The following is a 21,477-nucleotide window of genomic DNA, read 5'->3' on the forward strand; positions in this document are numbered from 1 at the left end:
CACTGAATGTCACATGATAGTGAAGCCAGTTTGTACACCTTCCCTGGGCAAAATTCAGCTGGGGGTGTCCTCTTCCTTATACATGGATTCACAAAGCCAGTGTTAGGACCCATGCTTGCTGGGCATTTAGTGAAGAACAAAAGCGCACCGACCTTGCGCATTACCTCAGTAAGCAAATGGTAAATTTATTGAATTAAGAAATATACTCACAAAAGTGGCAATACATAAGGCATATAAAATCCAAAAGCGAAGCACTGAAATAGGAGACACGTGCAAATCCCATCGAGAGGGGAGACTCTCAGGGTAAAGCTGACATGTTTCAAAGGGGGGGTCCCTCTTTAGAGCTCTGAGGAAGAAGGGACCCCCCTTCTTAATGCGTCAGCTTTACCCTGAGAGTCTCCCCTCTCGATGGAATTGGCACGCGTCTCCTATTCCAGTGGTTCGCTTTGGGATTTTATATGCCTTTATATATTGCCACTTTTGTGAGTATATTTCTTGATTCAATAAATTTACCATTTGCTTACTGAGGTAATGCGCAAGGTCGGTGCGCTTTTGTGTTTGTTCTTCACTACAGTTTGTATCGGGCTTCCCCAGCGTCATGTTAGAGCTGCACAACCTTTTGATTGTTTTTTTGGACGAACTTTCATATATTGTTCCATCAGCCCACTTCTGATCTGGGTCCCTGAGCACAGGAGGTGTATTTGTTTCTACTGCTGTGTGTTTAGCCCTGGTGCATGAGTCTCCGGGCTCCAGCATTTAGGTGTGTTCTAAAGACGCACCAGGCCAAAATAATGTTTTTGAGTGTTTGGTTTCCAAAATGTGGTCATTGTGTGGGTGTTTATACTGTCCTGGCACTCCAGGGCCTCCAATAGTGTGTTTTTGGGAGTAATTCTAAGTATGCCCATACTTTGTGTGAGAAATATCTTATTAATGAAAGTTGTTTATGTGCATTATTTATGCCCTAGAAAGCCTGAAGACCCTCAATGCACCTAGGCAGCGAAAAATTCTCACATATGTGCTATCCCCATACTCGGAAGGAGTAGAACAATGTGTTTTGGGGTGTATTTGTAAGTATGCCAATTCCATGAGTGAGAAATAACTTGGTAAAATGACAACTTTGTGAAATAATAAAATTCTAATTTTATTGACTTTCTTCATTATCCCCGAAAAATGTGGAACAAAATTACAGCTTCAAAAAGCTCACCAGGCTTCTTACTAATTTTTTTTTTTTCAGCCATTGATTGCAAACAAGATTTGTTTATTTGCACACACAAAAAAGTATTTTTTCTAACAAATTCATTCAAGACCATGTTGCAGAAATGAATACATCCCAGTGAAGGTCTAAGGCTGGCCATACATTATACAATTATCTGCAGATTTTCTGCCCAATTTCCTTTAGATTTACCTTCAACTATGTAGTGCAAGGGCCTGCCTAATTGGATACAACTGAAAGTGTTGTTTAGGTTTGTCCTCCTATTATATGGTTTTTGGTAAATCTAAACCAAAAATCTGCAGATAATTGTATAATGTATGGCCAGCCTTAGGAGCAAAGCTAAATTTTAAACAACAAAATCCTAATTAACAAGAATTCAACTACAGGTGAGTCTAATTATTCATTAAACAGGTGTCCAGCAGTTGATTGTAAGAGGGCATTACTTAACCCCTTCCCATGTCATGCTGTCAGCAATGGTATCACATGGAAGAGAAATGTCACACGGCCTGAGAAAGAAAATCCTTTCTTTATACAAGATTAGCAAAGCTTTACTGATCAGGCAGAATACTGTAGCAAAAGTGATACAAAAATGTAACAGAGATGGAAATACAACCATCTCACAGGGACATCCAGGCCATTCATGGAAGTTAACACATCGATAGGAGTATCATCTGATAAGGATGGAAGAAAATCGCCATGCAAGTTTACTGCAGTTAGCTAAAGAAGTAGAAAGCCAAACTGGGGTGATTGTTTCCCGTGACACAATATGAAGTACACTGCAGAGGAATGGTATTCTTGGGTGTCGTCCACGAAGGAAGCCTCTCCTAAAGCCCATGCACAAACAAGCCCTAAGTTTGTCTCCTGATCAGAACCCAATCGAACACCTATGGGGAATTCTGAAGAGACAAGTTGATCATCACTATTCATTCAGCATCCAGGCTCTAAAAGAGGTCGTTCTTGAAGAATGGAAAAAGATGGATGTTACAATATGTCTCCAACTTGTTCATTCCATGCCTAGAAGACTTGGTGCTGTCCTTACATATCATGGAGGTTACGAAATGCTAGATGTAGTAGTTTTTGTTGTGGGGTGTACTCCTTTTTGCATCGACTAATTTGAGTAAAACTGAAGATTTTGTAATCTAAGTTACAGTGCCTTGAAAACTTTTTCATACCCCTTGAAATTTTCCACATTTTGTCATGTTACAACCAAAAACGTCAATGTATTTTATTGGGATTTTATGTGATAGACCAACACAAAGTGGCACATAATTGTGAAGTGGAAGGAAATGATAAATGGTATTAAATATTTTTTACAAATATCTGAAAAGTGTGGCATGCATTTATATTCAGTCCCCTTTACTCTGATACCCCTAACTTAAATCTAGTGGAACCAATTGCCTTCAGAAGTCAGCCAATTAGTAAATAGGAGTCCACCTCTGTGTAATTTATTCTCAGTATAAATACAGCTGTTATGTGAAGCCCTCAGAGGTTTGTCAGAGAACATTAGTGAACACAGCATGATGAAGGTCAAGGAATAGAAAAGTATCACCCCCTTTTTAAAATAATCAGTGTTGCTTTTGCAGCCTAAAATGATGAAGACAGACACAGTTTTTGTTTTATCCAACTGTTTTTACTCCGTGCAACTTGAACCTTCCAAGTGAAAGATATAACACCAACATGTCAAATTCAAAAACAGAATCAGAGTTGGAAAAAGGATCACCCCTTGTGTCAGTATTTTGTTGAACCACCTTTTGCTTTAAAGTGGTTGTAAAGGCTCAAGGTTTTTTACCGTCATGCATTCTATGCATGACGGTAAAAAAACCTTCTTTGTGTAGCAGCTCCCCAATCCCCCCTATTACTCACCTAAGCCCCCTTTCAATCCAGTGATGTGCACAGGAGTCTCGGCAATCCTGGAACTTCCTCTCCTCATTGGCTGAGATACCATTGGGAGCCAATGGACACATGGAGCAGCGGGTGCTCCCATTTCTTGCTGTGGGGACATCTGTCAGGAGGGTGGGGCCAGGAGTGCTGGCGGGGGACCCAAGAAGAGGAGGATCTGGGTTGCTTTGTGCAAAACCACTGCAGAGAGCAGGTAAGTATAATGTGTTTGTTATTAAGGCTTACTTTTTTTTCTTTTTAAATATCACTTTATTTACAGCCTTTAGTCTGTTGGGATATGTCTCTTTTAACTTCACATCTAGACAAGCCACATTTGTGGAGAATTTGTGATATTGGTATCACAGGCACACAATGACCATTCATTGTCAAATTCCTGCAACCGCTTCAGAGTTGTTGTAGGCCACTTGGTAGCCTCTCTGGCCAGTTTCCTCCTGGCTTTGCCATCCGGTTGGAGTGACGTCCTGATCCAGGGAGGGTCTGTGTTGTACCAAATACCTTCCACTTCCTAAAAATAGACTTCACTTTGCTTCTAGGCATAGATAAAGCCTTTGATATTTTTTTTGTATCCAATTTCTGACTTGTTTTTATCTTGGAGATCATTTTTTTTTTTTTTTGTAATTCCTTTATGGCATTTTACAGTTAAGGCATAATGGCCAGAGTAAAATAGAACAACATAGCAATGTAAAATGATTACAAAAAAAAATGGCAATATACAGGTCAAAAAGACCAATCATCAATGTTATATGGGACAGAGTAGGCAGGAACAGATAGAGGACTGCTCCATGGTACTAAGCAGACCCAAGCAGTAGAAAAAGTAATGGTACACAGACAGATATCCAATTGGACAGGTCACAATAAGATCCAGACCTTCCCGGTTTCCAGAGCCGGGGAGAGGGAGCTCCGTTAAGGTCCCCGGGAACCAACTCAAATAACAGTTCAAATACAAAATACTCCTGTCTTAGACGTTAACATTGGACATTGCAGTTGCATAAAGATGTCTAAGAAACAGAGGGGAAAGAAAGGGAAAGGAAAGAAACAAAAAGGAGGAGGGATCATAAAAAAAGAACAGGGCAAGAAAGAGCAGCCCTACCACCCAAGGGCCCACAGAAACCCCAAACAAAGCAGACAGTGGCCATGTCAGGCCCACACGAGCCAAATCAAGGGGATGCCCGCAGATGAGCATCGGTATAGGCAAAATATTGCCAAGGCCTCCAAGTATCTCTAAACACCTCCCCACCGTCATACAGAGAGGCCGTGAGGTCCTCCATATCTTGCAGCTCGTTGACCTTCGAAAACCAAAGGTACCTCGTGGGTGGATGCACAGACCTCCAACACAGAGGGATACAAGCCTTGGCCACATTCAACAGTTGGATAGTCAAGGAAACCTTATATATTTGATAGGAAGATCAGCAAAGTGCAGCAAGCATGCCGTGGGGTCACGAACCACATCAACACTCGTCAGACCCCTAATGGTATCGGCTACCATCTGCCAAAAAGGTTGGAGATGTGAAACATCGTACTACACTCAAGCCCACAACGCCAGCATAGATCTGAAACCTGCAGGAAAATACAGTGAAGGGTTGTAGGAACCCTATACCATCAGGTCAAAATCTTATAACTGGTTTCCTGAACCCTAGATGCAATGGAAGACTTCTGTGCGAAATGTAGGATCTTCATTTTCTGTGTTTCCGTGAGGCTAAGACTTAAATCAGCTTCACGAGAAAGGAAGGTTGAAAATCATCTTGTTGATTTATCAAGGCAGAATAAAGAATGGAAAGATAATGACTAATGGGCTCCCTCTTATGACAGATATTTTCCAGGCGCATAAGATGACGGCTGATCCCTGGGGAATGAGAACATTTTCGGAGAAAAGTACGGCGTTACAGGCGATGCCAAAAGGCCAACGGAGGATCCGCAGCCATCAAGAAAGCGGAAGAAGGAAGATTACCATCCACATCCAGAAAATCGAAAAAATGTGAATGCCCCGAAGCCTCCGAGCGGCGGAACTGTGGGTTCTCCAAACCCGGAGAGAACTCCAGGGTTTCCCAGAATGGGGAGCATAGGAGAGGGCAGCAGGGAGAGGGAAGAGTTACAGAAAGTCTCGCGGGACACCAGCAAAGTACCGCCCAGACTGGGGTGGTCCAACAAAGATCTAGGCAATTTCGACAGAATCTAGGGCCAGCTTCTGGCGGTGCCCCCAGCATCCTCCAACTCCGTGTCCACCCAGAGCTTCGTCCTCGTGTGACAGTGCCAGTCCACCAGTCTCGTCAGGTGAACTGTTCTGTAATAAGCACGGACATCCGGGAGACCCACACCACCAAGGCGCTTAGGTAAATGTTAAAAGCCGGAATTGCAGATGAGGTTTCCAATGAGACCAAAGTCTTGAAAGAGAGCGTGTATTTTCTTAAAAAAGAGAGGAGGCAATTGAATGGGGAGGACATAGAGGATCTGGGGGAGCAAGGTCATCTTGAGAGCACTACACCGTCCAAACCATGGAAAAGCAAGAGAATGCCAGTGTAATAAATCCATTTTTGTTGAAGGGGTTCAAAGTTAGCAAGGCAGTAGGGTTGGGAGTAATATAGACCCCAAGATAACAGACTGAGATGCCCAACAAAAGGGGGACATAGGATGAAGCTGGCTCACCACAGCATCCAGAGTCATGATATTGAGGGCAGCAGATTTAGAAAAGTTAAATGTCAAAACTGTACCGCGCTCCAATGTATACAACTCTCAATAATAATACAAATCCAATTTTCTATAATAATGTTATTAAATAACTCCGTGTATCTTCAATATATCAATAATTAAATCAACCAAAAATCTTAATTGATAACACCATTAATTCATATATACAGAGTGAAAAAAATGAAAAATATGAAAAATATGAAAAATATGAAAAAAATAAAAAAATATAATGTGCATATAAACCAGAAAAAATATATATGGAAATGACAATTCAGTTCATCAGAGATGTGATGGTATTAGAAGTTCAAACTAATCTGTATGATGGATCAGTGTTCACAGCCGTGAACCTCTCCCTCCTTTCTTCTCTCCTCTCTCCCCAACACAGCCTCCTCAATAGAACTTTCTCCACTGGCTGCTTATTCCTCCATGCTCGATACATATAAAGAGAGAAACAGAGACATAGTGTCTTATCCGGGATAAAAGTTATTTATTTAAAGCTATTGGTTTCCCACTCACATGCTCTAAACAAAAGTAGCGCTTTGTGTGCAAATGTATCCAAATAGTATCCAAATCCTACTATACAACCAGCCTTGCAGGTGTGTCTGCCTTCACTGAATGTGCTTGCCGTTCCTCCGTGGATGCGTGATGACGTCACCGCCCCTCCCCTACGCGTTACGCTACAGGGACTCGTAGCTTCCTCTGGGGGATGTAGTTTATCATGTCATCATGCACTGAGGCTATTTATATTCTACCGGCGCCATTTTTGCTGTGATTTATAAAATCCTCATTCCTCCTCCATATTCTTGTAGTCCAGTATGTATCTCAATGTTATCTACTATACATATGAACAAGAGTGAGTCTCAGCATCCTACGGTTGCACATTCAATGCTACCAAACACACCCTTCACAATTCAGATTACAATATCATATTTTCTATTCATTTTCATCGCCATTTATCTTATTCATTAGTCTTATTCATGTTTATATTAACCACAGTATTCATTCTTTAATTTTAATAATTTCCAAACATTTAATAAACTTTAAATTAAAATTAAAATCAGATTTAATATAAAATATTATTTTTAAAAATTATAAAAAATATTTAAAAAATTAATAAAAAAAAAAAAAAAAAAAAAAAAAAAATATTAGAAAGATATATAAAAATAAAAATAAAATTAAAAAATGCCTAAAAAAATCCTTATTTATTATTTTTATTTCCTCATAAATTAAATAATTAAAACCTATAATCATACTAGAATTATTTTTTACATAATAGTTAATAAACTACTTCCTCATTATTCCATCTATATCTTCCTCCTAATATTGTACTTGAAATGTATTCTTATGCTCATTATTCTTTATGGTATATAATAATATCATCAATTATCACTTAGGAAACAAGCTAAGTCAAATTCCTTATTTAACCCTAAAGGGTGCAAAGAATTCATTTGATAAATCCACTGGGATTCTTTCTTACTAATTTCTCTAATAAGATTATCCCCTCTCCAGTGTGCCTTATGTTTTTCAATTCCCCAAAATTCTAATCCTTCTGTTTTCTGTCCATGATATAATTTGAAGTGTAGTGATACATTATGATACTTATATCCTTTTGAAATATTACGAACATGCTCCTTTAATCTTTCTTTTAGCATGCGTTTTGTTCTTCCTATGTAAATTTTATTGCACGGACATTTTAGTGCATATATTACCCCTTTGGTGTCACATGATATAAATTGATTTATTTTAAATGTTATTCCACTTATTAAATTAGTAAACTGCATTCTCTTTCTGGGGTTATTTTTTGTTCTAATACAACTGTAGCATCTTCCACATTTATAGAATCCTATTTCCTTAAAGAACGAAAATGGATTTTGTTTGGGGGGATCTAGTATATTCTTTACTACCTTATCTCTGATATTCGGAGCTTTTTTGTAAATGAATCTTGGATTGTCAGGAATGTTATCTTTCAGATCTTTATCCAACTTTAATATATCCCAATGTTTTTTAATTATTTTTTGCACATCCTTATATTGTTTATTATATGGCATTATGATAGTCATAACATTATCCATACTGTTATTATTCTGTCTTTCTGTTAGTAATTTGCTTCTATCTAGTGTTCCTGCCCTATCCCTTTCTTCACCGATATACTCTTTTTTATAACCTTTATTGATGAATCTCTTTAGAAGGATGTCACTCTGTTCCTGATAATCTATATCATGTGTACAGTTACGTCTAAGTCTCGTAAACTGTCCTCTAGGTATGTTCTTTATCCATGTTTTGTGATGGCAACTATGGGTAGGTATATATGAATTTCTATCTGTATTTTTGAAGTGATTTTTTGTAGAGATAAATGATCCCTCTTTTACTAGCCATATATCTAAAAAGTTAATTTTTATGTCACTGCTATTCCAGCTGAGTTTTATATTATTTTGGTTATTATTTAATTCTATATAATAATCTGCTAATGATGTATCATTTCCTCTCCAAACTAGGATGATATCATCAATATAACGATGGTATGCTATAAGTTCTTGTTTTTGATTATTAAATATATTGTCTTCCTCCCATTGTGCCATGTATAAATTTGCTATGCTGGGGGCAAACTTTGCCCCCATCGCTACACCTTTGACCTGTAAGTAGTACTTGTTATTATACCAAAAAAAGTTGTGTTTAAGACAGAATTTTAAACACTTGATTAAGTATTTTTTCTGTCTTTTATGTAAATCGGAATACTTTTCCAATGCCCACTTTGCCGCTTTTATTGCTCCATCATGGTCAATGTTTGTGTACAATGAGGTGACATCAGCTGTACTTAATATACTATCTTCAGTGAGTGTTAGATTTTGCATCAAATGAATAATATGTCTAGTATCCTTCAAATATGCCTTCGTTTGCACCACTAATGGTTGTAGATATTGATCAATGTATTCTCCCATCCTTGCCGTTAAAGACTCTATCCCATTTATTATAGGTCTAATTGGTGGATTCTCAAGGTTTTTGTGAATTTTTGGTATTGAGTATATTATAGGCAGTTTACATACTGTTGGCACCAGATACTTTGCTTCTTTCTCATTTAGTATGTGCTTTTTCTTTCCATAATTTACTAGCTCTATTAACTCTTTTTTATACTCTTTGTTTGGATTATTCTTAAGCTCCTGATATGTACTTTCATCTTTTAACATTTCCTCCATAGATTGTTCATAAAATGTTTTTGATAATATAACTATGCCCCCCCCCCTTATCTGCCGGCCTGATTACTATATTTTTTCTCTCCTTGAGACTTTTAATTCCTTTCTCAAGGTTATAATTATGTTTGAATTTTTTTGTTTGCAATTTTTCTAGATCTTTAGTCACTAATTTTTTAAAAGTTGTTATATATGTATTATCACTGGATTTGGGGTTGAAAACAGATTTATTTTTCAGATCACTGTGTTGATATTTTGATATTTTAGCCTCCTGATTATGTTCTATTGGGTTTTGAACATAATATTTTTTAATATTTAATTTTCTTATAAATTTTTGTAAACTTATATACATTTCAAATTTATTTAATCCTTTATTAGGAGCAAACTTCAAGCCCTGATCTAATGCGTAGATTTCCTCTTGTTTAAGGGGTGTTCCACTAAGGTTGAAAATGCCTTCCCCCTTTATACTCTCCTTCTTTTTTTGTTTGTGTTTTCTTCCTCCTCTGTTTCCCCTCTTTCTACAATGTTTTGATTTGTTTCTACTGGATGTTGATTTAACTCTAAAAAAGGGTTTGGTAAAGGCGTATATGACTCTTCTGATTCTAATGGAGAATACTTGTTTGATAAAGGAAGATTGAATGACTGTGGTGTGTTTCTCATTTGATTATTAATTGCATATTCTGTAGTATATGCATATGTGTTATCATTCCTGTATTCATTCCTATAATTAGGTCCATAATTTCTACCTTGATTGTAATTATATTGGCCCTGATTATAGTAATTCTGATGTCCTCTATAATTTTGACCTCTATTTCCATTTCTATAGTAAGGTCTACCTCTTGATGGTTGATATGGTGGTGGACCTCTATTTTGGTAATAATAAGGTGTTTGTCCCCTATAGTCATTGTTGGGGTATTGTGTATAACTCTTTTTATTATTCTGTACTTCTCTAACCTGTTGTGATGTAAGTGGTTTTAGTGGTACTTGTGATGGTAAGGTAATTTGTTCTTGTTGTTGCATCGGTATCTTTTTCAGTGGTATTTTGGGTGTATGTTGATGGACTTCTTTAGTAGAGTTATTGACAAAATTTAAGGTTTTTTTAGTTGTCAATTTATTATTTTTTTGTTTCGTAACTGGAGTACTATCTGTAGATTTCAATCCTTCTGTCATATCTTGCTGTTGCCATTTATATATTTGTTTCAAATTATATTCTTGCGTTACTTTCTGATATTTTTTCTTCTTCCTATTCTGAATCTCCAAATCCTTATTTTTCACATTTTTTCCTAATTCTGTCATATATTTGTTAAACTCTGGATGTTCTTTATGTATTTCTACCTTCTCTCTATATTCCTTTAATACATTTTCCAATTTGCGCATTTTTCTTTGCCTTCTCTTTATTAAGAACACTATGAGTTCCATGCTCTTCTCACTAAAAAAATTGAACCATTCCATCACATCATCTTCCTCTAACAGCCCATCAGCTATGGGTATATCCCATCTTAATTTTCTAGGTATAATTTTTTCTTTCAGATATTTTTCTAAAGTTGTCATATCCCACCATACATTTAACTTTTTCTCCATAACATGCGTTATCTTCCTAAATAAATTGTGTATATTAACATCTATTTTATCCTCACCTTGAAAAACATTATCTATATCAATGTGTCTATTTTCTAAAAAATTGAAAACCTCCATTGTGTCTACAAACAAATATGTGAGATGTGCTAATTTAAAATTAAAATAAATACTTGTGAGCCACTAGAAGTATTCTTACACTTTAAATAATTATGTCCTTATATGATAATCAAGTGATTATTGTGAATTGCTGGGATACTATTCTAATTAATTAATCAAGTGTTTAAATAAATTCTTAATAAAATTAAAATATATTAGATCGCTAGGTACTTATTACACCCTCTCCAGGTGTATGGATGTATATATTAAATGTCAAAACTGTACCGCGCTCCAATGTATACAACTCTCAATAATAATACAAATCCAATTTTCTATAATAATGTTATTAAATAACTCCGTGTATCTTCAATATATCAATAATTAAATCAACCAAAAATCTTAATTGATAACACCATTAATTCATATATACAGAGTGAAAAAAATGAAAAATATGAAAAATATGAAAAATATGAAAAAAATAAAAAAATATAATGTGCATATAAACCAGAAAAAATATATATGGAAATGACAATTCAGTTCATCAGAGATGTGATGGTATTAGAAGTTCAAACTAATCTGTATGATGGATCAGTGTTCACAGCCGTGAACCTCTCCCTCCTTTCTTCTCTCCTCTCTCCCCAACACAGCCTCCTCAATAGAACTTTCTCCACTGGCTGCTTATTCCTCCATGCTCGATACATATAAAGAGAGAAACAGAGACATAGTGTCTTATCCGGGATAAAAGTTATTTATTTAAAGCTATTGGTTTCCCACTCACATGCTCTAAACAAAAGTAGCGCTTTGTGTGCAAATGTATCCAAATAGTATCCAAATCCTACTATACAACCAGCCTTGCAGGTGTGTCTGCCTTCACTGAATGTGCTTGCCGTTCCTCCGTGGATGCGTGATGACGTCACCGCCCCTCCCCTACGCGTTACGCTACAGGGACTCGTAGCTTCCTCTGGGGGATGTAGTTTATCATGTCATCATGCACTGAGGCTATTTATATTCTACCGGCGCCATTTTTGCTGTGATTTATAAAATCCTCATTCCTCCTCCATATTCTTGTAGTCCAGTATGTATCTCAATGTTATCTACTATACATATGAACAAGAGTGAGTCTCAGCATGTCTCAAGGAGAGAAAAAATATAGTAATCAGGCCGGCAGATAAGGGGGGGGGCATAGTTATATTATCAAAAACATTTTATGAACAATCTATGGAGGAAATGTTAAAAGATGAAAGTACATATCAGGAGCTTAAGAATAATCCAAACAAAGAGTATAAAAAAGAGTTAATAGAGCTAGTAAATTATGGAAAGAAAAAGCACATACTAAATGAGAAAGAAGCAAAGTATCTGGTGCCAACAGTATGTAAACTGCCTATAATATACTCAATACCAAAAATTCACAAAAACCTTGAGAATCCACCAATTAGACCTATAATAAATGGGATAGAGTCTTTAACGGCAAGGATGGGAGAATACATTGATCAATATCTACAACCATTAGTGGTGCAAACGAAGGCATATTTGAAGGATACTAGACATATTATTCATTTGATGCAAAATCTAACACTCACTGAAGATAGTATATTAAGTACAGCTGATGTCACCTCATTGTACACAAACATTGACCATGATGGAGCAATAAAAGCGGCAAAGTGGGCATTGGAAAAGTATTCCGATTTACATAAAAGACAGAAAAAATACTTAATCAAGTGTTTAAAATTCTGTCTTAAACACAACTTTTTTTGGTATAATAACAAGTACTACTTACAGGTCAAAGGTGTAGCGATGGGGGCAAAGTTTGCCCCCAGCATAGCAAATTTATACATGGCACAATGGGAGGAAGACAATATATTTAATAATCAAAAACAAGAACTTATAGCATACCATCGTTATATTGATGATATCATCCTAGTTTGGAGAGGAAATGATACATCATTAGCAGATTATTATATAGAATTAAATAATAACCAAAATAATATAAAACTCAGCTGGAATAGCAGTGACATAAAAATTAACTTTTTAGATATATGGCTAGTAAAAGAGGGATCATTTATCTCTACAAAAAATCACTTCAAAAATACAGATAGAAATTCATATATACCTACCCATAGTTGCCATCACAAAACATGGATAAAGAACATACCTAGAGGACAGTTTACGAGACTTAGACGTAACTGTACACATGATATAGATTATCAGGAACAGAGTGACATCCTTCTAAAGAGATTCATCAATAAAGGTTATAAAAAAGAGTATATCGGTGAAGAAAGGGATAGGGCAGGAACACTAGATAGAAGCAAATTACTAACAGAAAGACAGAATAATAACAGTATGGATAATGTTATGACTATCATAATGCCATATAATAAACAATATAAGGATGTGCAAAAAATAATTAAAAAACATTGGGATATATTAAAGTTGGATAAAGATCTGAAAGATAACATTCCTGACAATCCAAGATTCATTTACAAAAAAGCTCCGAATATCAGAGATAAGGTAGTAAAGAATATACTAGATCCCCCCAAACAAAATCCATTTTCGTTCTTTAAGGAAATAGGATTCTATAAATGTGGAAGATGCTACAGTTGTATTAGAACAAAAAATAACCCCAGAAAGAGAATGCAGTTTACTAATTTAATAAGTGGAATAACATTTAAAATAAATCAATTTATATCATGTGACACCAAAGGGGTAATATATGCACTAAAATGTCCGTGCAATAAAATTTACATAGGAAGAACAAAACGCATGCTAAAAGAAAGATTAAAGGAGCATGTTCGTAATATTTCAAAAGGATATAAGTATCATAATGTATCACTACACTTCAAATTATATCATGGACAGAAAACAGAAGGATTAGAATTTTGGGGAATTGAAAAACATAAGGCACACTGGAGAGGGGATAATCTTATTAGAGAAATTAGTAAGAAAGAATCCCAGTGGATTTATCAAATGAATTCTTTGCACCCTTTAGGGTTAAATAAGGAATTTGACTTAGCTTGTTTCCTAAGTGATAATTGATGATATTATTATATACCATAAAGAATAATGAGCATAAGAATACATTTCAAGTACAATATTAGGAGGAAGATATAGATGGAATAATGAGGAAGTAGTTTATTAACTATTATGTAAAAAATAATTCTAGTATGATTATAGGTTTTAATTATTTAATTTATGAGGAAATAAAAATAATAAATAAGGATTTTTTTAGGCATTTTTTAATTTTATTTTTATTTTTATATATCTTTCTAATATTTTTTTTTTTTTTTTTTTTTTTTTATTAATTTTTTAAATATTTTTTATAATTTTTAAAAATAATATTTTATATTAAATCTGATTTTAATTTTAATTTAAAGTTTATTAAATGTTTGGAAATTATTAAAATTAAAGAATGAATACTGTGGTTAATATAAACATGAATAAGACTAATGAATAAGATAAATGGCGATGAAAATGAATAGAAAATATGATATTGTAATCTGAATTGTGAAGGGTGTGTTTGGTAGCATTGAATGTGCAACCGTAGGATGCTGAGACTCACTCTTGTTCATATGTATAGTAGATAACATTGAGATACATACTGGACTACAAGAATATGGAGGAGGAATGAGGATTTTATAAATCACAGCAAAAATGGCGCCGGTAGAATATAAATAGCCTCAGTGCATGATGACATGATAAACTACATCCCCCAGAGGAAGCTACGAGTCCCTGTAGCGTAACGCGTAGGGGAGGGGCGGTGACGTCATCACGCATCCACGGAGGAACGGCAAGCACATTCAGTGAAGGCAGACACACCTGCAAGGCTGGTTGTATAGTAGGATTTGGATACTATTTGGATACATTTGCACACAAAGCGCTACTTTTGTTTAGAGCATGTGAGTGGGAAACCAATAGCTTTAAATAAATAACTTTTATCCCGGATAAGACACTATGTCTCTGTTTCTCTCTTTATATGTATCGAGCATGGAGGAATAAGCAGCCAGTGGAGAAAGTTCTATTGAGGAGGCTGTGTTGGGGAGAGAGGAGAGAAGAAAGGAGGGAGAGGTTCACGGCTGTGAACACTGATCCATCATACAGATTAGTTTGAACTTCTAATACCATCACATCTCTGATGAACTGAATTGTCATTTCCATATATATTTTTTCTGGTTTATATGCACATTATATTTTTTTATTTTTTTCATATTTTTCATATTTTTCATATTTTTCATTTTTTTCACTCTGTATATATGAATTAATGGTGTTATCAATTAAGATTTTTGGTTGATTTAATTATTGATATATTGAAGATACACGGAGTTATTTAATAACATTATTATAGAAAATTGGATTTGTATTATTATTGAGAGTTGTATACATTGGAGCGCGGTACAGTTTTGACATTTAATATATACATCCATACACCTGGAGAGGGTGTAATAAGTACCTAGCGATCTAATATATTTTAATTTTATTAAGAATTTATTTAAACACTTGATTAATTAATTAGAATAGTATCCCAGCAATTCACAATAATCACTTGATTATCATATAAGGACATAATTATTTAAAGTGTAAGAATACTTCTAGTGGCTCACAAGTATTTATTTTAATTTTAGATTTAGAAAAGTTAATCTGAAAGGACAGGGAACCAAAGACATGGAAAACTTGTACCAAGGTCCGCAAAGAGGTAAGCCGGTCAGTAAAAAAAGAATATCAAATTGTCTGCAAAAGCAGCCACCTTATGATCTCCAGAGATCTTAAGTAGGCCAGGAATATTTGGATCTTTCCGAATCGTGCAGAGAAAAGGTTCCAACGAGAGCATGAAAATCAATGGAGAAAGGGGGCAGCCCTGCCGAGTGCCATTTGTTATGTCAAAAAAGTCTGACATAGTTTCATTGACCTAAACGGCTGCAGAAGGGCAAGAGTAAAGAGAGGAAATCCAAAACAACATAGCTGGTCCCAGGCCAATATGACATAAAGTGGATATAATAAACCGCCAACTGTCCCTGTCGAAGGCCTTCTCCACAGCCATAGAAAGCAGAAGGGGCTGACGATAGGTTCGGGCCGTATGTATAAGGTCAAGGACTCTCGTAGTGTTGTCTCTCAGTACCCGCAGAGGGACAAACCCAGCCTGATCCCGGTGAATGAGAGATGATAAATGTGGTAACAACCTTTTTGACCAAAATCCTGGCGAATAATTTCAAATCTGTGTTCAGCAGAGCGATCAGTCTGTAATTCCCACACCTGGAAGGGTCTTTGCACTCTTTAGTTATCAGAGAAGTGTATGCCTCGAGGGTATCATGAGGCAAAGGGTGCCCCTGGACAATGGAATTGAGAGCCGAGGCTAAGTGGGGAGAGAGGACATCAAGAAAGGTCCGGTAATAGGTCGGGGTAAATCCATCAGGCCCAGGGGCCTTCTTGGGCTTTGACTGAGCCAAAGCCACTCCAAGTTCCTCCAAGGTGATAGGGGCCTCCCACTCTGCACAAACTTCCGGGGTAAGTGACGGCATACCCGAGGCCGATATATAGGAGAGAGGGGAAGTTGCCCACTGTGAGGGGGAGACACTCACTGAAGAATAGCCTAAATTTTAGAGATCGCGATAATATCTATGAAATATGGCCGCCATATTGGCTGACTTTGTCAATTTCTGATCCAATGAATTTTGAATATGTGGAATGTAGGTTCGGGCACAGGGGCCCCTAAAAACCCTCGCCAGCAAAGAGCCTGGTTTATTCGAAAATTCATACATCGCGACGGGCCCAGGCCAATTTTTGGTCTTGAGATAGAGAAGGGATCGCAAGTCCTTGCGAACTCTGGAGAGTTCTAGATAGGTGGCCTGCACCAAAGATGCTTTATGGGAGAGTTCCAACCTGACGAGGTCTTGCAGAAGGCTGTCAATCTGACAAAAATGCTCTTGCTTGAGATGTGCTTCTACGCCAATCAAAAGGCCCTGAATCACTGGCTTGTGGGCCTCCCAAACCACGAGGGGGTTGGACACCGAATCGGTATTTGTCGCAAAATATTCTGCTAGAGCTGTTTGCAAGGCATTGCAGGTATCTGGGGACTTAAAAAGGGTCTCATTCAATCTCCAAGACTGGGGGCCTTTGGTCAATGAGTCCAGCCGAAGGGTAAGATGTACCGGGGCATGGTCCGAGAAGGAGATAATCTGCGAGGTGAGCACTGCAGGGAGAGCTGAGTGTGAGATCAAAAGATAGTCGAGACAGGAATAAGTATGGTGACGCAGTTGCGCGCTGGAACGCTTATGGCGCAAAACCAGATCCCCTCACGCGTTCTCCCTCTATAAAGCCACCTACCTCGCCTACACCACCTCCCTCCACGCCGCCAAGCAAGCCTATTTCACAACCCTTATCAACACCCTCTCCACCTGTCCTTGCCGGCTCTTCTCCACTTTCAAATCCCTGCTCTCTCCCCCTCCACTCCACCCAGCACCTCACTCACCGCCCACGAGATTGCCAATCACTTCCAAAACAAGATTGAAGCAATCCGTAAGGACATTGTCAACTCACAATCCACCTCTCCACCCAGCCTCCCGCCCTCCTCCAACCCCTCAACCCTCCCCTCTCCCGACCTCATAGCCGCACTACCCCCCACTATACCTAATGCCCCGCACACCATCACCTCCCCTACACTCCGCTCCTTCAGCCCAACTACCCTTGAGGAGGTCTCTAAGGTCTTCACTGAAGCCCGCCTCACCACCTGCCCCCTGGACCCTATCCCCTCACAGCTCCTCCAGTCACCACCCCCCCCCTCCATCAATCGCTCCCTCACCCACATCTTCAATCTCTCCCTCTCCACCGGCACCTTCCCCTCCCCTCTAAAGCACGCACACATCACCCCCATACTCAAAAAACCCTCCCTCGACCCCACTAACCTTAACAACCTTAGACCCATCTCCCTGCTGCCTTTCACCTCCAAGCTCCTTGAGCGCCTGGCCTACAATCGCCTAAGCGCCCACCTCACTGATAACAACCTCCTTGACCCCCTATAGTCTGGCTTCCGTCCCTTGCACTCCACCGAAACCGCCCTACTTAAAATCACCAACGACCTGCTAACCGCCAAAGCCAATGGCCACTATTCTATCCTCCTGCTCCTCGACCTCTCCGCGGCCTTCGACACTGTTGACCACCCTCTCCTTCTTGCCAAACTGCACTTCCTTGGCATCAGGGACGCTGCTCTCTCCTGGTTCTCCTCCTACCTTTCCCAACACTCCTTCAGCGTCACCTACAACACTACCACCTCCCTCCCAAGGCTCTGTCCTCGGGCCCCTCCTCTTCTCCATCTATACCTCTTCCCTTGGCAAACTTATTCACTCCCATGGCTTCATTTACCACCTCTATGCCGACGACACCCAAATTTACCTCTCCACCCCCCACCTCACCCCCTCACTCTCTGCCCGCATCGCCCACCTCCTAAACGACATAGACTGGATGTTGCTCCATTTCCTCAAACTTAACCTATCCAAAACCAAGCTCCTGGTCTCCCCCCCCCCCCCCATCCTCTCCATCACTACTAACAACGCCACCATCTCTCCCACCCCACACGCCAAAGTCCTGGGTGTCACCCTGGACTCCCACCTCTCCTTCCTACCCCACATCCAACTGCTAACTAGATCTTGCAGGCTCCACCTCTGCAACATCTCCAAGATACGCACATTCCTCACCCCAGACACTACTAAACAACTCGTACACTCCCTCATCATCTCACGCCTGGACTATTGCAATTCCCTTCTCACTGGCCTAGCCAAACGAACGCTATCCCCACTCCAGTCGATCCTAAACTCAGTGGCTAGACTCATCCACCTCACCAACCGCTCCACATCTGCCTCCCCCCTCTGCCAATCCCTTCACTGGCTCCCGATTGCCCAACGCATCAAATTCAAACTGCTAACCCTGACCAACAAAGCCATTCACAACGCCGCCCCAAACTACATAACTGACCTGATACCCAAATACTACCCTACCCGTGCCCTCCTCTCCTCACAGGACCTCCTACTCTCTAGTTCCCTGGTCTCCTCCTCCCTCGCCTGATCGCAGGACTTCTCTAGGACTTCCCCCATCCTCTGGAACTCCCTACCCCAATCCATCAGACTGTCACCCACCCTCCTCACCTTCAGGCGCACCCTGAAAACCCTCCTCTTCAGGGAAGCCTACCCCAACCTCACCTGACCTCGCCTAACAACCTCCTCCACAGCCATCTCCTCCTGTATCACCTTCCCCTCCCTCCTAGATTGTGAGCTCGAAAGAGCAGGGCTCTCGAACCCTTCGTGTACTGTTTTGTTACTGTCTTGTCTCATGTTCTGTCCCCCTTGCTACTGTACAGCGCTGAGCATACCCTTTGGCGCTATATAAATACTGTATAATAATAATAATGGTGAACAGGTAAGCAAAAAGAGTAGTCACGAGCTGGGGGATTCAGTAGACGCCACGGGTCGACTAAGCGTAAGAGCTGTAAATCACCCTTCAAACGTCTGAGACGAGCATAGGAAAGATGAGAGGAGTGCCGAGAAACATCCAACAAGGGATCCATTGCAAAATTAAGATCCCCACCAAAAATCAAAATCCCCTCAACAAAGTCCATGAGAGTGGGTAGCAGAGCATGTAAGAATTGAACCTGGTCCACATTGGGAAAATAAAGGTTGGCAAAGGTATACTGCACTCCCTGAATCGTGCCCTTAAGCAACAGATACCGGCCAAGCGGGTCTGACTGCAACGAGACACACGACCACGGCACTGCACTGTCGATCAAAATACTAACACCTTTAGAATTGGAAATGGGGGAGGAAATGTGATACACCCACGGAAAGTCTCGATTAGTCAATTTCGGAATATGATCACATTTGAAGTGTTTCCTGTAAAAAAGGCAATTTAAATCTTACTCTTTTTGAGGTCAGCCAGCAGCCACGATCGCTTTTCCGAGGTGTTGGGACCCCGAGTATTAAGAGTGGTTATCTTCAAGGAACCCATGATGGAAGGAGGCCAGGAGAAACCACAGAACAAGGAGAGTGGTCCAAAATGGGGCCCCCGGGTGGGAGAGAAACTCACAAAAAAAAAAAGCGGGGAGGGGGGGAATGAAAGGGGGGGGGGGGGTGAAAGGCAGGGAAAGGGGAAGGAAAATGAGAAATATCTACAAGAGTGGACAAAGGGGAGGGAGTTGCATGGACAAAAAATACCAACATAACATAAACAAATAAGAGAATGTCCCCCCAGGATCCACTGAGGAGCAACACCAGGAAACCACATTATATGTCCCCCTACCACCGTTGCAGAGGAGGAGAGGATCCCCCCAATCCCCCGGAAAACCGGGCAGGGGGGGAAACCCCAAAGCAGGGGCAGCCAGTCCTCAATCCAAGGGTGCCAGGGGACTGGGAAACTATAAAATGTACCCCCACCCACGCAGGCATACAGCAGGTAACAATATGAAGGGGTGGGTGAGACGATTTCACATAACGAAAAAAGCAGCAGGATATCAAATAATACCAACAGTGTGACCCATATAGTTGGCCAAGAGGAGGGGCCCCCGGAGGCATCACCCACACCAAGAAGTGAGGAGGAGGCCACCAGATCACAGTCCGAACTGCCGGGAGAGAAAATACCGGCAAAATAAACAGAACTAGGCCGGCGGGGTAGGGAGGGGAGAAGGGAGGCCCCCCCAACCAAACCACAAGGCTCCAGATGTCATTAAGAAACTTAAGTTACAGTAGGCACCCTTCCAACAACTGGAGGCATCAAAAACAGAGGTCACCACCCTATATGAAAAAATCAGGCATCCAAGTCAGAAACAAAAAATGTATAGAAAAAGAGAATGGGACCCAGACTGTAACAAGCAAAAGGGTCAATCAATCTTCGGCAGCAACAGGAGTAGGCCTAGGAGGTCTCCTCCTGGCTGAGTCTTGGCTTGAAGCTCTGGACCTGAGCCTCTGCAGCTGTGGAAATGGAGCAGGTGAAGCATCTGGATGCAATAGAGAGTCCAGACAGTTTGGCACCTCGACAGCAGACTTGCCTAGGAGGTCAAACAGTGCAGGTAGTTGGTCCGGAGAGTGGAGAGGGAACTCAGCCCCCTCTTTATGGGTGATGAGATTAAATGGATGGCCCCAGCGGTACGTCACCCCAGCCTCACGAATTACCTCCAGCAAGGGCCGCAGCATCCCCTGCATCATACGGGTTTGCCTAGAGAGGTCACGGTATATATGGATCATGGCTCCATCAAAGTCAATTGGACCGGTGGTCCAAGCACGGCGTACTATTTATTCCTTTATCGTTTAAAAATGAACCTGACAGAGAACGTCTCTGGGAGGCAAAAGAGAGATATTGGCAATAGAGGATGTAGAAGACTGGCGGGGTCCCAGAACCCGGTGCACCCGATCAAGCTCCAGTTCAGCTGTGGGGGGGTTTTCCAAGTAGTTGGTTGAGGATGACGGTTACAGTAGCATGTAGATTCACCCCCGCGGTGGCCTCAGGAATACCCTGAAGACAGAGGTTATTGCGGCGATTACAGTTTTCCCCATCATCCAAACGAAGATGAACATCTATAAGATGGTGACTGAAGGCCTATTGGTCAGCCTCAATGGCAAATAATCTAGCTTCAGTAGTAATAGAGGAACCCTCCAAAACAGATGCCCGCTCCTCCACTGTATCAACCTGTTGGCGTAGATCATGTAATTCCCGGGTGAGGGCAATAACAATGGAGGTAGCCATGGCCTGCAGGTCTTGCTTGGTTGGGAAGTCCGCCTTGAAGTCCCGGATAGAACCCTCCATGGGCCCCCTTACCTCCTCCTCCCGGTCCGAGGGTGGTGGTGA

Source organism: Staurois parvus, unplaced genomic scaffold (genome assembly GCF_062004578.1).
Source record: "Staurois parvus isolate SC_StPar_1 unplaced genomic scaffold, SC_StPar_1.0 ptg000154l, whole genome shotgun sequence".
NCBI classification, from domain to species: Eukaryota; Metazoa; Chordata; class Amphibia; order Anura; family Ranidae; genus Staurois; species Staurois parvus.